The following is a 15344-nucleotide window of genomic DNA, read 5'->3' as shown; positions in this document are numbered from 1 at the left end:
TTTGAATCTGTTTTATTACTCCCAAGGTTGAATTGCAAATTTTAATTTTCTAGTGGTGGCATAATGCTTGTCCAGTGACAGGATTGTAGACATCTTACATGGAGGTATTGGAGAGTGCGGGTCTTGTCCTTCGGTCCCACCATGTCCCTATTCGTGAGGCAATAATGCTCACCTATTAGTCCATGAACAAGCCTCAGAGGGACCGTGAACTTCTAATTTGCATGGGTCATGTCCCTATGTCTGTTTTTTGGGGTAGTGGGTCTATCAGATTCTAAAAGTATTTTGTGACCCCTCCACCCCAAAGTAAGATCTGCTGAAGTTGTCTCTACCTTTTGAAAAATGTGAGTATTTGACTTTGAATTATGTCTTTTTGATCCCCTCCCCATTGGCATTTTCTTAAACTTAAAAATGTGAGTTGTCATCTGCATTTTGTCTACATGATCTTCCTATCACTATCCTCCTCCTCCTCATTATTAATTTTATTTTAGGGCTTTTCACAGAAGGCTCTTGAAAAGTAAGTAAACAGATAAATGGATGATATTGAAACTAGTATTTCTGATCTGAGCCATAGGGTATGGCATGTAAAAATATTTAAGTGTTAATGAGAAGTCACATTGCACTTTGGAAATCAGAGCAGGCATCTGTGAGTGGTGACTATGTGCTGGTCTCATGCTAACACTTGATGTGGATTATCTCATGAATCTGGTAGTCCTTTGAAGTGGGTACTGTCATTAACCTCATTCTATAGTTGAGGGAAGTGAAGCTTACAGAGTTAGAGTAACTTGCACAGGTCTTCAGCCTGGTCTCTGTCTGGCTCCAAAGCCTAAGCATTTAACCACTGCCCTGATTAGAAATTTTTCGGCATCTAACGAGGATCCCCTTTCTTTTTCTAACTTTAGGCTATGAGGGTATGGATCACAAAAAGGAACCTTGAAACTATCAGGTAGGATATTTTTTTCCTTGCCAACTTTTTATTTTAAAATATTTCAGACTATAGAAAAGTTGTGAGACTCATACTGTGAACATCCACATATCCTTTCTGTCAATTTACCAGTTGTCAGCATAGGCACATTGTGCTCTTTCTCTATACAGATAGATCTTTTCTTAACCATATGAAAATTCGTAGCAGGTATTATGACATCTCATTCCTAAATTCTTCAACATGCATTTCCTAAGAAAAAGGTCGTTCTACATTTACAGTACCATGATCACATATAAGAAAATGAATAATTCTCTACCATGTTCCAAAATACAGTCTATTTAAATTTCTGTAGTTTTCCTAAGAACATCTTTTATGCCTGTTTTCATTTCTTTTTTTGATCCAGGATCCAATAGAGTTTTATGAATTGCATTTCCTTATGATGAGTCCCTAGTCCGTTTAAATCAGAACAGAACCTCTCTTCCCTCTGTTACTCCATAACATTGATATTTTAAGAGTCTAAGCCAATTGTGTTGTACTCTATCCCCCATTATGCATTTGCTTTGTTGTTTCCTCATGATTAGATGCTAAACATTTTCGGCTGGAAAGTGTCATAGGTGATGTTTTATTGCATCAGATCAGTAGGTACCTCATGCTACATTGTCCTACTATTGGTTGAATGAAGTTTGATCCCTTGGATAGTGTGATGATCACAGATCTTTTCATTGTTAAGGTTACTTTCCCCATGTAAATAATAATTTGTGATTATTTGAGATTTCGTGAATGTTCTACTTCCCAACTATCTTTCATCCAATGGTTTTAGTATCCATTAATGATTTGCCTTAATCAATTAATATATGGAAGGTGACAAAACTATGTTTTTTTTCCTATTCTTTCTTCCACTTTCTTTTTTTCCCCTTTATTTTCTGACATTATTCTTTGAAAAAAAGCTTCCCCTTCCTCCTTTTTTGAGTATCACTATGGAATCATAATTTCTTAAAACTAGTTCAGTGCTTCTTTGTCCTTTTGACATAGCCTCATTAATCTTTGAGCACTTCCTTGACATCTGGCCTGAGATGTCTTGATATCACCTTTTATGTTCCCTGCCCCAGACCTGGAACCATGTCCATAAGACACCCTGGTTTCCTTGGATGGGAAATGGCATTTACAAACGAAAAACTCAGTGTGAGGTATGCTCATTACTCCTGGAGTATCATTGCTTCTGGCCCTTTTTATAGATAAAGCTAGAAAAAATATTAAATAATGAATTCATAATGATTCCTCAATTGAAGTAGAAACCAACCCAAAACCTTAATGCCCCACACCATATATGTATTTTCCTTATCCCACAATGAAAACCTTGGTTTTCAACATCAATATATTTACTTGTTTATACTGTCATAAACACAATAACACAATAAACACAATATGGGTTCAGAAACACAACAACCAATAACCCTGTCAATTATAAACCTACTAAGCTCAAGATGTCTTTGCAATTATTTTGATCTTAAAATATATTCTATTAAGAATGTATAATCTTAGTATTATATTTAAAAATTGAATTAATTTATTATTCTATGTGGCGATCTTATTGTAGATTCACTTCTTTCTGTAGTCAATGTTAAGGTTTACTTTTTATTTAATTTTAAGGTTTGACTATATAAAATATTTACACAGCTTAAAAGTTAAGACTAGTAAAAAAGTTCTAATCAGAATAGTCTCGCTAGCACCCTTATTCCTTACACCCCACCAGCTGCCCCCATGGGCCATTTTTTAAAAATTTTTTTATTGTTATGTTAATCACCATACATTACATCATTAGTTTTGGATGTAGTGTTCCATGATTCATTGTTTGTGCATAACACCCAGTGCTCCACGCCCCATGGGCCATTTTTAATTTATCCTTCCTGACTTTCTTTTTGCAAACATAAGGAAATATATACATATACATTTTAATTTCCTCTTTCTTATACAAAACAGCATACTGTGAACACTCTTGTACTTTGCTTTTTATCACTTACCAGTATGTCCTGCAAATTACTCCTATATCAGTTCATAGAAATCTTCCTCATTCTTTTGGATGGCTGCATAGTATTCTATTGTGTGGATGTACCATAATTTATTTATAATGCCCTGTAGATGGGTATCTGGACTGTCCTTAATGTTTTGTTATTACAAATAATGTAATAATAAATAATGTGCACATATTTTTTGTATTTGTGAAGGTGTGTTTTTCAGGGTAAATTTCTAGCAGTGGGATTGATGGGTCAAAGGGTTAATGCATATATAATTTGGCTAGAAGATGCCAAATCCCCCCCCCTTTTGGGGTGTACCATTTTTCTCTCTCACCATCAATACACGAAAGTTCTCTTTCTTCCCCATAGTCTTGCCCTAAGTCTATTGTCTAATCTTGAGTTTTTTGCCAATCAGATAGTTGAGAAATGGCATCTCAGTGTAATTTTAACTTGTATCTCTTTTATTGTGGGTAAAATTGAGCATTATTATATATTTAAAGACCAACTGTGTATCTTTTTTCATGAACTGCCTGCTCACATCTTTTACTATCTGGTGGGTTTTTTAATGGATATCTTAGAAATCATCAAATTTTATTTATAACGTTGGAGTTTACAAAAGACTTTCATAAGTCATCTTATTTGATCCTAAAAGATTTTGAAAACCTCAGAAAGAATAAGGACAGCACTGGTGAAATAGAACAGTCTTGTTAATCTGGAAAATATGGGAGTCCCTGCAATTATACACATGAACTATCTTGTCTGATGCTGATAGAGCCCTCGAGCAGAATGTTTCATGTAGAAGATTATTAATGCTGCCCGAGGGCTGCTTGTACCATCTGTATAATCATTTAATAAACATCCTAAGACATCCAAAGTAGTCACACAAAGCTCCAATTGTTTTCTGCTTATAGTACACCTAAAAGAAGCAGTGGGATGGAAAGGGATTTGGCAGAGCGTCAGCTACACCTATGAAACATTACAATCTGGTAGCTCTGTTCACTTGGCTGATTTTGTGGTTGGTTTTTGGATTTTTGCTTTTACTCTCCCTTTTATTCAGAAAGTAACTTGAACTCTCCTCAATATCTGTACTGGTTGCTAAGTCCAGCAATTTTCCTTTCTTAAGAGGTTCCCTGCTGAAAGCTTTCCATTTAGCAAAACGAACCACTAAATGCAAGAGGGGTTGAATTATTGGAATTATTGTTTGGCCAATGTAGAATGATCAACCTTGCCACACTGTGATCCAGAGAAAGATTTTTGGAAAATAAAGATCATTTTCCTCAGTTGGAATAAAACTGCTCTGCAAGGAATCAAATTGACCCTCTGTCAGCACGATCTTAGGTAAAGAGAAAGATGAATGTGCTCTGTCCACAATGAAGTTGGCCAAGCAAATTGGGGGCGTGGAAAAAGCCTCACTATCTTCCATATTTATCTGAAAATCACCTTCTCAAAGAAGTAAGGTGAGAGAGAGAGCACACATCCCTAGTTTATAAACCACTTTCACTCATGGGCAGGAAGAAAGATACAATATAGTGTCTCCATTAAGCTTACACCATCCTCAGAAATCATGCCAAAAATCAACACAGGGTTGGAAATGGAGGGAAGTGGATGACTCAGGGTTTCTCATGAAGGATGTGAAACAACCACCCTCAGAAGCAGTCCCTTAACTAAAGCAGAGGTCAGAAATGACTAAACAGGGTGCCTCGGTGGCTCAGTCAATTAAGCGTCTGCCTTTGACTCAGGTCATGATCCCAGGGTCCCTCTGCACCTCCTTCCACTCGTTCTCTCAATCTCTCTCTCTCTCTCTCATATAAATAAATAAAATCTTAAAAAAAAAAGAAATGACTAAACATAGTTTCCATCTGAAGTTAAGCACCACAGGCAATGAAGTATTTGAGGCTTCCATATTTCTATAGAATAGGTTTGAAGGTTACAAGGTAAACACCAGGCCCTGTAATAAATATGAAACAAGATCGTGCAGGTAGATTACAGGAGATTAAGAGCTGGGTGCAGGAGAGTTCAGATACTTGTAAACCAACTTGACTGAGGTATAATTCATAAATAATATGCACACAATTGAAGTGTACAATTTCAAGAGTTTTGACAAATATATATATATATACCATACCACCACTACTGTCAAGATATAGAATGTTTCCATCACCCCAGAAGTTCCCCTTTTTTCCATTCTCATTCCTGGACCTAAGCAAGCACTGACCTGCCTTCTGTACTATAGATTAAATTGAAATTCCTGTGAGTTTCATGTAGATGGAATCATACAGTATTTATACTTTTGTGTCATGCTTCTTTCATTCAGCATAACATTTTGAGATCCACCCATGTTGTTGCTTGTACCAGCAGCTAGTTCCTTGTTATTTACCCATTGTATGAGTATATGACAATTTGCTTATCTATTCACACATTGATTGACATTTGAGCTGTTTACAGTTTGGGACTATTATAAATAAAGTTGATGTGACCATTCACATTTAAGTCTGTGTGGGCTTTTGTTTTCGTTTCTCTTTGATAAATACTAGAAGTGTAATTTCTGTGTCATATGGTAAGCATATGTTTAACTTTATAAGAAACCACTAGACTGTTTTTTGAAGTGTCTATAGCAGTCTACATTCCCACAAGCAATAAATAAGAGTTGAGTTATTCCACATCCTCACCAACACTTGGTATTGTTACTCTTTTAATTTTAGACATTCTAATGGTGACTTGACTTGCATTTTTCTATTAACTAATTATTTTAGCTTCTTTTCATGTGCTTATTGGCTATTTATATATGCCCTTTACATTTTTTTTTTGCCTATTTAACAAATGGAGTGTTGTTTGCCTTATTGTTGTTGTTAACAGGTCTTTAGAGATATTTTTGATTTTTTGATACAAATTCTTTGTCTTCTACTTGTATTGCTAATATTTTCTCCTAGCCTGTGTCTTGCACAGAGTGCTATTGGTGGACCAAAACAAAACAAAACAAAACAAATCAGCACCCAAACAAGAGACAAGACGAAATACTTACTGTAAGAGGAGGTGACTTTTGAATTCAGACTTGAAAGAAGAAAAGTCAGTGGGAGGGTGAGCCCACCATGGTGGAGCTTTCTCAAAGGCACCAAAAAATGACCCAACCTTACATTGGTTCTTTTCTTTCTCATAGATAATGCTCCTGTCTGGGCTGATATCATTAAATTAGTTGATACTAATATTTGAATCACTATTAAGGATATCCCTCCAAAGAGGTATTTGAAACTAATAATAACAATTTCCTTGCCAAATTCCTTTCAGTTCACTCTTTTTTATAAGTCTAAAACTGATGGAATTATAGGGGGGAATTTTGGGGAAGGAAACTTCTGGTTTTGTCTGTAAATGTTTGTCAATAAATGTCAATAAACTGAAGGATATGCCAAGACAACACGTAAGCCTTTTCTTTCAACTTCCTTCAACATATAAGTGGCAAAATAACCATCCTTTGTAAATGGTCATTGTCAAAGTACTAAAGCAATCTATCTGAGTCACCTGGACAGACCATGGCCTTGATGGACAGTTGCTTCATTCCCTTTTCTGTAGCAGCAGCTAGAAATTTATGAGGTAAAGAAACACAATAGTTCCCGGTCACAGAAACTGATAGATAATAGTGGTTGTTTCATTGGGATAGTTGTTTTCTGTTGGTGTTTCCAGGAGGTGAGACAGCCCTTTCCTTCAAATGATGGGGATTCCTGAGATAGATAATGGGTAAATAGGTGAATGAGTGGATGAAAGAATGGGTGGATGAATAACTGGGCAGCCAGAGGGAGTTTTACCTCTCTATCTGTGAGAACAATAGATAAAGCAGAAGTGGAAAGAGTATGCATTGAATGGAAAAGAGTGAAAGGAGGAATCAAGAGATAATAGACCACTGTGGTGTGAATTAGGAAAAGCAGAAATAAAAGCACACAGAAGAAACTACCTATAAGCAGAGGACCACATGCACCTTAAAATACACGTAACTGGAGGGACTATGAAAGGGTCAGATTGTTGAGAGTTGGTTCAGCAGTGGCCTTCCTGTACAGTTAGTTCATCAGAGGGTGATGGGCAAGGTTGCAAGGCAGGAGAGAGGAACACCTTTGTTGTCTCCCTTCCCTCTATGCTCCACTCTCCTATATTCCACTGTCTTCTGGTCAAATGAAAGAAGAGATATTCATTATACTCAGTACAAGTTTTGTTTTGTTTTATTGACATGTTCACATAATATGAAATCAACCCTTTTAAAGTGAAGAATTTGGTGTTTTTTAATATAGTCAGAGACTTTTGCAAACATCACCACTATCAAATTCCAGCACATCTTCATTACCCCCAAAATAAACCCCAAACCCATGAGTAGTCACTCCCCATTCCTTCCTCTCGCCAAGCCCTTGGCAACCACTATCTACATAATTTTTTTAGAGCAGCCTGAAATTTACAAAAAATATTGACAGGAAGATAAAGAGATTTCCCATATACTTCCTGCACGAACACATGTATAATCTCCCATGTTATCAACATCACTTATCAGAATGGAACATTTTTTACCAAGGATAAACCTACATTGACACATCATAATCACCCAAAGTCCATAGTTTACATTAAAATTTAGTCTTGGTGCTTCATATTCTATGGATTTAGACAAGTGCATAATGACATGTACGCATCATGACAATATCATACAGAATATTTTTGTTTCTCTAAAAATCCTCTGAGCTGCCTATTCATCCTCCCCCTTTCCATTCCCCAATACACACCATCTACTTTCTGTCCCTACAGCTTTGTCTGTACTGGGAATTTCATATAAATGGAATCAAGCATATGGCATTTTGTATCTGTCTCCTTTCACTTAGCATAATGTGTTTTTCCTTTTTTTTAATTAATAAATTTTATTTTTTAGAACAGTTTTAGTGTATAGAAAATTAAGTAGAAAATAGAGAATTCTTGTACCTTCTTTCCCCACTCCTTATACAGTTTCCCCATTGCTTTTTTTTTTTACCATCTTACCCATTTTTACATGTACAATTCAATAAAGTCAACTATATCCCCATTGTTGTGCCAGTACAGTGGTTTTTTGAAAAAGGTAGGTGGAAAGTAGTCTTTTTTTTTTTTTTTGAGAGAGAGAGAGAGAACGGGGTAGGGGGAGAGGGAGAGGGAGAGCAGGCTCCACACCCAGCCAGGAGCCCGATGCAGGGCTAGATCTCACGTCCCTGAGATCATGACCTGAGCTAAAATTAAAAGTCAGATGCTCAACCAACTGAGTCACCCAGAAGCCCTGGAAAGTTGTCCTCTCAGCCAAGGAGAAAAAAGTTGTGCCCTCCCTAGAACGGAGAACCTATGACTTTTATAAGACTCTCTTATTTTCATGTAGCACCCCCAGAGGCAGTCCCACCTGGCTGGGGGTTCACTTCCCCTTGCTAAGTAAGCTCCATGAAAGGCCTGAGGAGCTGTGGTGACTGTCCAAGTATATGCACATTCCTCTCTGACCTTGTAGCATTGATTTGTTCTCCTCCACTTTAGTAAATATTTTAAGGCATTGAATTGGATTTTAAGATCACAGGCTTATTTTTATCCTGAATAAAACTTAACTGAATTCATATTGAAAGGACTAAATGATTCAACTTTAAATACTCGTTGAGTGAGTTCTTCCCAAAACTACTTTGTTTATTTTTAATATATTTATCTCTTGGAGCACAGAGGCCACCTGTTCTGGAAATACTGATATTGATATAAGATCTGGAAAATTGATAATATTCTTAAACATGGGAGTTTCTGCACACATGGAAGGTAATTTAGGAAAAATTCCCATAGGACTGGATTACTTTTCTATGACTATGAAAGGATAAATTGAAGAAAAAGTATAAGGGCATAAAGATGTTGTCTGCATTTTTAGTTTACCTATATCCAGTAGAAAAAAACACTGGAGTAGAAATAATAATTGCTACCATTTGTTGAGGGACTAGTGACCAGGTACTATATTAAGCATTTTTACATGAGTTTTCTTTTTGAAACTCATAACAGTCTTATGAGTTAGATGATATTATCATTTTTATTGAGATGTATTTGACATATAACATTGTGTAAATTTAACATACTGGTTTGATACATTTATTTGAAATATGATTGGCACTGCAGCATTAGTTAATACCTCCATCATATCAATAACTATCATTTCTTCCTAATGGTGGAAATAATTAAAGTTCTGGTCTCTTACTAAGTTTAATGTTTATAATACAGTTTTGTTGTCTATCATCATTGTACTGTGTATTAGATCTCTCAGACTTATTTGTGTTCTAATTGCAAGGAAGTACACTTAAACAACATGTCATGACTTTTGCAGGTGAATTTAACTTCAAAGTCAAAGTGTTCAAGCACTCTGCTGACATGCGAGTTGGATCAAGTAAATTCTCATCCTGATCATGTGGCTAAATGTAATTGGGCCTCATTTTCCTCACCTGTAAAATGGGGATATTGGATTACGTCCCTGATCCTTAACCTGTGGTTGCCTTGGAAATGTGCTGAACCATCCAGTACGGAACATGGTTGACTAACAGCCCCCAGCTACTCCCCCTGAGAACCTAAGGCCACACTTCTACCAGGCTGCTTCCAGCCAGTGACTGAACATGGCAGGGGTACTGATGCTGGCCCAATTTGGGCTTCCTCTGATGGGCAGGTTTGGCTCAGAGACTCTCCATCAGCTGGGCAAGAGTGCCTTAGAACTGCAGTGCAGTCTGAGTCTCTTCCTACCCAACCCTTTCTACCCAACACCTCCCTCTCAGGTATTGGACCTGTATCATGAATTTGCAGCCTCTCCAAGCCTACTCTTGTCTACATCCCATTTATCCTTCCCAGAAATATCCTTCAATAAATCTTTTGCACAGCTAATCTGGTCTTGGTATCTGCTACTCAGAGGACCAATTTCCAACCTGGATAGGAGGGTCAGGAAAATATTTAAAGGGTCCATAAATTCCATGTTCAATAAACAATGTCTCTAGACTCCATGAATTCCAGGTCTCACATTTATATGAACTACCACTCTCCAAATAAATATGGATGATAAATATAATGTAGAGTCATATCAGAGCATTATTGAATTTACAGTTACTTTTGTCCCTATGCATGTTTTCAACCGTGAATTATTTTTTCCTATTTTTTTATTATGTTTTGTTAATCACCATACATTACATCATTAGTTTTTGATGCAGTGTTCCCTGATTCATTGTTTGCGTATAACACCCAGTGCTCCACGCAGAACGTGCCCTCTTTAAGACCCATCACCAGGCTAACCCATCCCCCCACCCCCTCCCCTCTAGAACCCTCAGTTTGTTTCTCAGAGTCCATCATCTCTCATGGTTCATCTCCCCCTCCAATTTCCTCCCCTTCATTCTTCCCCTCCTGATATCTTCTTCTTTTTCTTTTTTTAACATATAATGTATTATTTGTTTCAGAGGTACAGGTCTGTGATTCAAGTCTTGCACAACTCACAGCACTCACCATAGCACATACCCTCCCCAATGTCCATCACCCAGCCACCCCATCCCTCCCACCCCCCACCACTCCAGCAACCCTCAGTTTGTTTCCTGAGATGAAGAATTCCTCATATCAGTGAGGTCATATGATACATGTCTTTCTCTGATTGACTTATTTCGCTTAGCATAATACCCTCCAGTTCCATCCACGTCATTGCAAATGGCAAGATTTTCTTCTTTTTGATGGCTGCATAATATTCCTGTGTGTGTGTGTGTGTGTGTGTGTGTGTGTGTGTGTGTGTGTGTGTGTCTCTGTGTGTGTGTGTGTATACCGCATCTTCTTTATCCATTCATCTGTCGATGGACATCTTGGATCTTTCCACACTTTGGCTATTGTGGACATTGCTGCTATAAACATCGGGGTGCACGTACCCCTTCGGATCCCCACATTTGTACCTTTGGGGTAAATACTCAGTAGTGCAATTGCTGGATCGTATGGTAGCCCTATTTTCAACTTTTTGAAGAACCTCCATACTGTTTTCCAGAGTGGCTGCACTAGCTTGCATTCCCACCAACAGTGTAGGAGGGTTCCCCTTTCTCCGCATTCCTGCCAACATCTGTCGTTTCCTGACTTGTTAATTTTAGCCATTCTGACTGGTGTGAGGTGATATCTCACTGAGGTTTTGATTTGGATTTCCCTGATGCTGAGTGATGTTGAGCACTTTTTCATGTGTCTGTTGGCCGTTTTCCCAACCATGAATTTTAAAAGAAAGATAACAAGGGTCTTCATGCTTGAAAATTTTGGGAGCCTCTGGGCTGGCTGCTCACTCAGGGCCCTCAGGTCTGACGTGCTTCGGTTCCCTGGTGGCGGGGGGGGGGGGGGGGGGGCGCCGTACAGCACAGTGGTTGCAGAGCAGGGCTAAGAGCATGGGCTTTGGCACCAGACAGACCTGGGTTTCAATCCTTACTCTGTTTCTTGCTGGCTGTGTAAGCTCAAGCAAATTGCATAACTTCTCCAAGTCTTTATTTCCTCATCTATAAAATAAAGATCTTAAGAGTGACTTCTGCACGGTATGGTTGTAAGGGTTAAATGAGAAAAAAATGGGTGTAGAGTACTTTGCCTGGCACAGAGTAAGTGCTTTGTAAAAGTCACTGGAGTTATTATCATTACTCATTCTTAGTTTCATTTTGTTTATTCATCTTTGCTTCTAACCAAAAGATTGTTTATAGTGTATCTCATAGTCTTTAACTCTTACTTTATGAGAACAGAAGATAGCATTTCTTATCTTCCTAAATTACATGGTTCATCCTTCCAAAGAAATTGCATCTCATGTTGAATACACCCCTACTCCTTTGAGCTTAGACCTTTGTAACCAACTGAGCTTTCATTTAATCAACTGGAATAATCTGGACCTTAGTGTTTTCTCCCATGTGATTTCCTTTCACAGCCAATTTGTCTTTAATACTCAGACTGGGCTGCAATAATAACACAGAGTATTGAGAAAATCTATCATTCACACAATCCCATCTCAAATAGATGACAATTTCAGGCAGATGTAAGGGTTTGAGGTTTGGGAGCAGGGCAGCTTTTTGAATAATATAAATAATTGCTTATCTGAGTGCTGATTTTACAGTTGACAGCAAAAAGTCATCTGGAGTGGCTCATTAGTGGAACAGGTGCATGGGCAGCTGTTCTAACTAATGTTTTAGGAATCCCCATACTTGATTTCTATTAAGAATTAGAGAAAAGCTTTGCTATCTACCTGATTACAAGACTGGGCTGAAGACATATAACCACTAGGAATGTTGTTAGCTGTAGGTAATAAAATACATGACTTCAGTGGCCTAAACAAACAAGAGTTTATTTTTCCCATGAAAAACAAAGTCAAGAAGCAGATAGTTGCTTCTTTTGGTTTATCAGCTCAACAGTGTTTATGTCTATCTCCCTGAGATTCTTTTGACCTTTCCTTCATTGTCTCAAAATGGTTATAGGAATTCTGATCATCATGCTCAGAGTCAAGGCAAGAAGAAGGAGGAAAGAGTGGGGAATGAGCAAGTCCAGCAGATCTCCAGCAGACCATCAGTATGAGCAAGCCCCCTGCTTACGTCTCATTGGCCAGGACTGTCCCTGCAGCCACTGCCTACCTGCAGTGGGAAATGAAGTTTGTAGCGGAGCTTACTATCTTGTACACAATCAGGATGCTATTACTAAGGGAAAGTGAAGCAGGTATGTTGGGAGGGTTACCAATTCAAGGTGCTCTCAGAGGGAAGCCCAAGAATATTACTGGTATTTATGTCTTGGATCCACCTTGTTTTCTTTGTGGGAAGAATGAGAGATCTAAGAAATGCTGTAGTGAATATACTAGAGATCAAAGCACATCACAACAAAGTTCAAAGAGGTGTCTGCCACATTCTATTTAAGCTTCCACTATACTGAGAAATACTTGTGGTAAAACTTAGTAATATTATTTTTAGTAACGAAGAAATGTTTGCGGTAACAATGTCATGGCATTAGGATTTACTGCAATTACAGAATATAACAGATTCCTACAAAATTGTCTTGATTTCTCTGAAACAATGAGATATATTTAGGGGACAGTACATCCTGGAATCTGTTTGAGAGGCAGTTGTAATTCACTGGAATTAGTTGTCCCCAAATTCACAACTTAATTTTAAGCTATAAAAAAGATTCAAACTACATCAGGAGCTTAAGCAGAATATAAATAGATCTTAGAGTCCTGAGGTGTGCAATATAAAATAGGCCATGCCTCAGGAGTTTCTTGTGAAGATGCCTGCAACATGAACTTTTGGACCCTGACTCTGCAAAAATTACGCATCTTCAGAACTTGGTAAAAGTGTGAAAGATCGGCAAGTATCTATCTGAGCTCTTTCTCATTTGTATGGTACTTAGCTACCTTTGTCAGAAATTACAATGGATATATATAGTTTTCATTTGTATTTTAAATATTGCTTAAAATTAATTATATATTTGTCATGGGTAAAATCAATTTAACTACTTGCCTTGTAGCATTTATTTACATTACCTATATAATCCTCTTTCCCGATATCTTTATTAAAACATCTTTAAATTGTTTAGGCATCGGTTTTCCCTTTAAATGATATTTTCAAATTATGCTCTTTTTTAAAAAGATTATTTATTTATTTATTTGTCAGAGAGAGAGAGAGACAGCAAGAGAGAGCACAAGCAGGAGGAGCGTCACGCAGAGGGAGAAGTAGGCTCCCTGCTGAGCAAGGAGCCTGATGTGGGACTCGATCCCAGGACCCCGATCATGACCAGAGCTGAAGGCAGACGCTTAACTGACTGAGCCACCCAGGAGTCCCTCAAATTATGTTCTTTATAGAAAATTTGAGAATTACAGAAAAGTAAAAAAGAAAACCTCATATTACTTAAGACATATGTGTTTATTTGATTCAACCCTGATGACTACTCGATGCAGTGTCCAAGATATCCAAGATATACACAGATATACAGTGATGTTATGTGCCTGGAATGTACCAATACCTACTTAAATCTGGACAAATAAAATCATGTTCTAACCATGTACCAATTGATACATTTGGTGAAAGCAGTCAATTTACAGGCCAATTTGAAATGGGTTGAAGAGGGCAGTCGAGAAGAGGCAGCTGGAAGAGGCGTTTTATCATTTATCATACTATGAGTAGACCTGGTAACTCATTAATTTAAAAATACATGTAAATACATATAACTGGAGAAGTTAGGTGATATAACAGGACAGAGACAAAGAATCAGAACTAGAACCTGGGCTTTCTTATCCTTACACTAATGCATTCTCCTGTTAAATATAGGATGTTCAGATCATGCAAGTGGACTGCAAACTTATTTAGCTAAAAAGTCTTCTTCTTATATTTTCATATTTTGTATGTGCTTGAGGATATGTTGAGGAGATAGAGCTATTTTAAAATAATGCCCTTATTTCTTGCTTTGTTTTCCTCCCTTCTCCCTCCCTCCCTCCTTCCCTTCTGTCCTTCCTGCCAGGTGAGGGACCAGGAGATTTTGTGCATGGACTTGGGAATCAGACAGACCTGGATTTGAGTCTTGGGTCTGCTGCTCGCTGGATATGGGATTTCATGGAGTTTGTTTAAACTTTTTATGCCTCAGTTTCTTCACCCACAAAATTGATGTACATGTACTTGTCTTATAGTATTATTTAGTGTGTAATGGTCCAATTAGGCTTGATTCTAACTGTAGTAACAACTCAAGTTTATTTCTCGCTCAAGCAAAGTCTGCTGTGGGTCTGGGTGACTCCAGGCTCAGCATTCCACATTGCCTCATTTTTATGGCACTTGTATATTAACAGATTCTTGTATGATCACCACAGCAATTAAATACTTCAGCCTAGAAAGTGACATGTATCAGCTCTGCTCACATTTCTTTTTTAACTAATAAACAGTTTCATGGAAATTCTTGACTTTAACAAGCTAAAGAAATACAGTGCTCCTCCTGTGCATGTAAAATGGAAGAACTGGAAATGTTGGTAAGCGCCACTTATATCTACCCCAATCTGCTTTCCTCATCAAGTTTTCAGTGTACTCTTCTTTGCACATAGAATCCATTCACCCTTCCCCAAGGTGACAACTCAGTAGTTCCATCTCTCTGAGTCCAGGATGAAGCATACTTCAGATCCAAATTTTGCTTCTCTTAATCCAGACCCAATGATTTAGAGTTCATGAAGTGCCTAGTGCCTGGCACAGGGCAAATTCATTATGACTAGCAGTCAGGGATAGCATGTTGACAACAGCAGCAGTAACAATATCTTTCCAATCCTGTTATGACATAGCAACATCTTCTTTGTCAGGATATTTTTATAGCTCAAGACACCTATTGTGTCAGCAGCTAAGCATCAAGTCCCCCTTCTTAGGGAATTCACCTCTTCTCATCTTAGTCCATGTGATTTA

At 37.8% G+C, this 15344-nt stretch overlaps 1 long non-coding RNA gene across 1 annotated transcript in view; it reads left to right on the top strand.

Annotated features, from left to right (window-relative positions):
• LOC141374150 (uncharacterized) overlaps nucleotides 1–13886 on the top strand; it is a 31443-nt gene extending 17557 nt beyond the window's left edge. The window contains exons 3-5 of the long non-coding RNA XR_012380791.1: nucleotides 900–943; nucleotides 12399–12489; nucleotides 13583–13886. This is a non-coding gene — a long non-coding RNA (uncharacterized lncRNA). The remainder of the gene's footprint in view (nucleotides 1–899; nucleotides 944–12398; nucleotides 12490–13582) is intronic.
• The last annotated feature ends 1458 nt before the right edge of the window (nucleotides 13887–15344 follow it).

The sequence above is a fragment of the Callorhinus ursinus genome, unplaced genomic scaffold (genome assembly GCF_003265705.2).
Source record: "Callorhinus ursinus isolate GAN/ISIS: 27379988/994484 unplaced genomic scaffold, GSC_fseal_2.0 scaffold14, whole genome shotgun sequence".
Lineage (NCBI taxonomy): Eukaryota > Metazoa > Chordata > Mammalia > Carnivora > Otariidae > Callorhinus > Callorhinus ursinus.
Note: the sequence above shows the minus strand (reverse complement) of the source record. Positions and strands in the feature narration are given on the sequence as shown.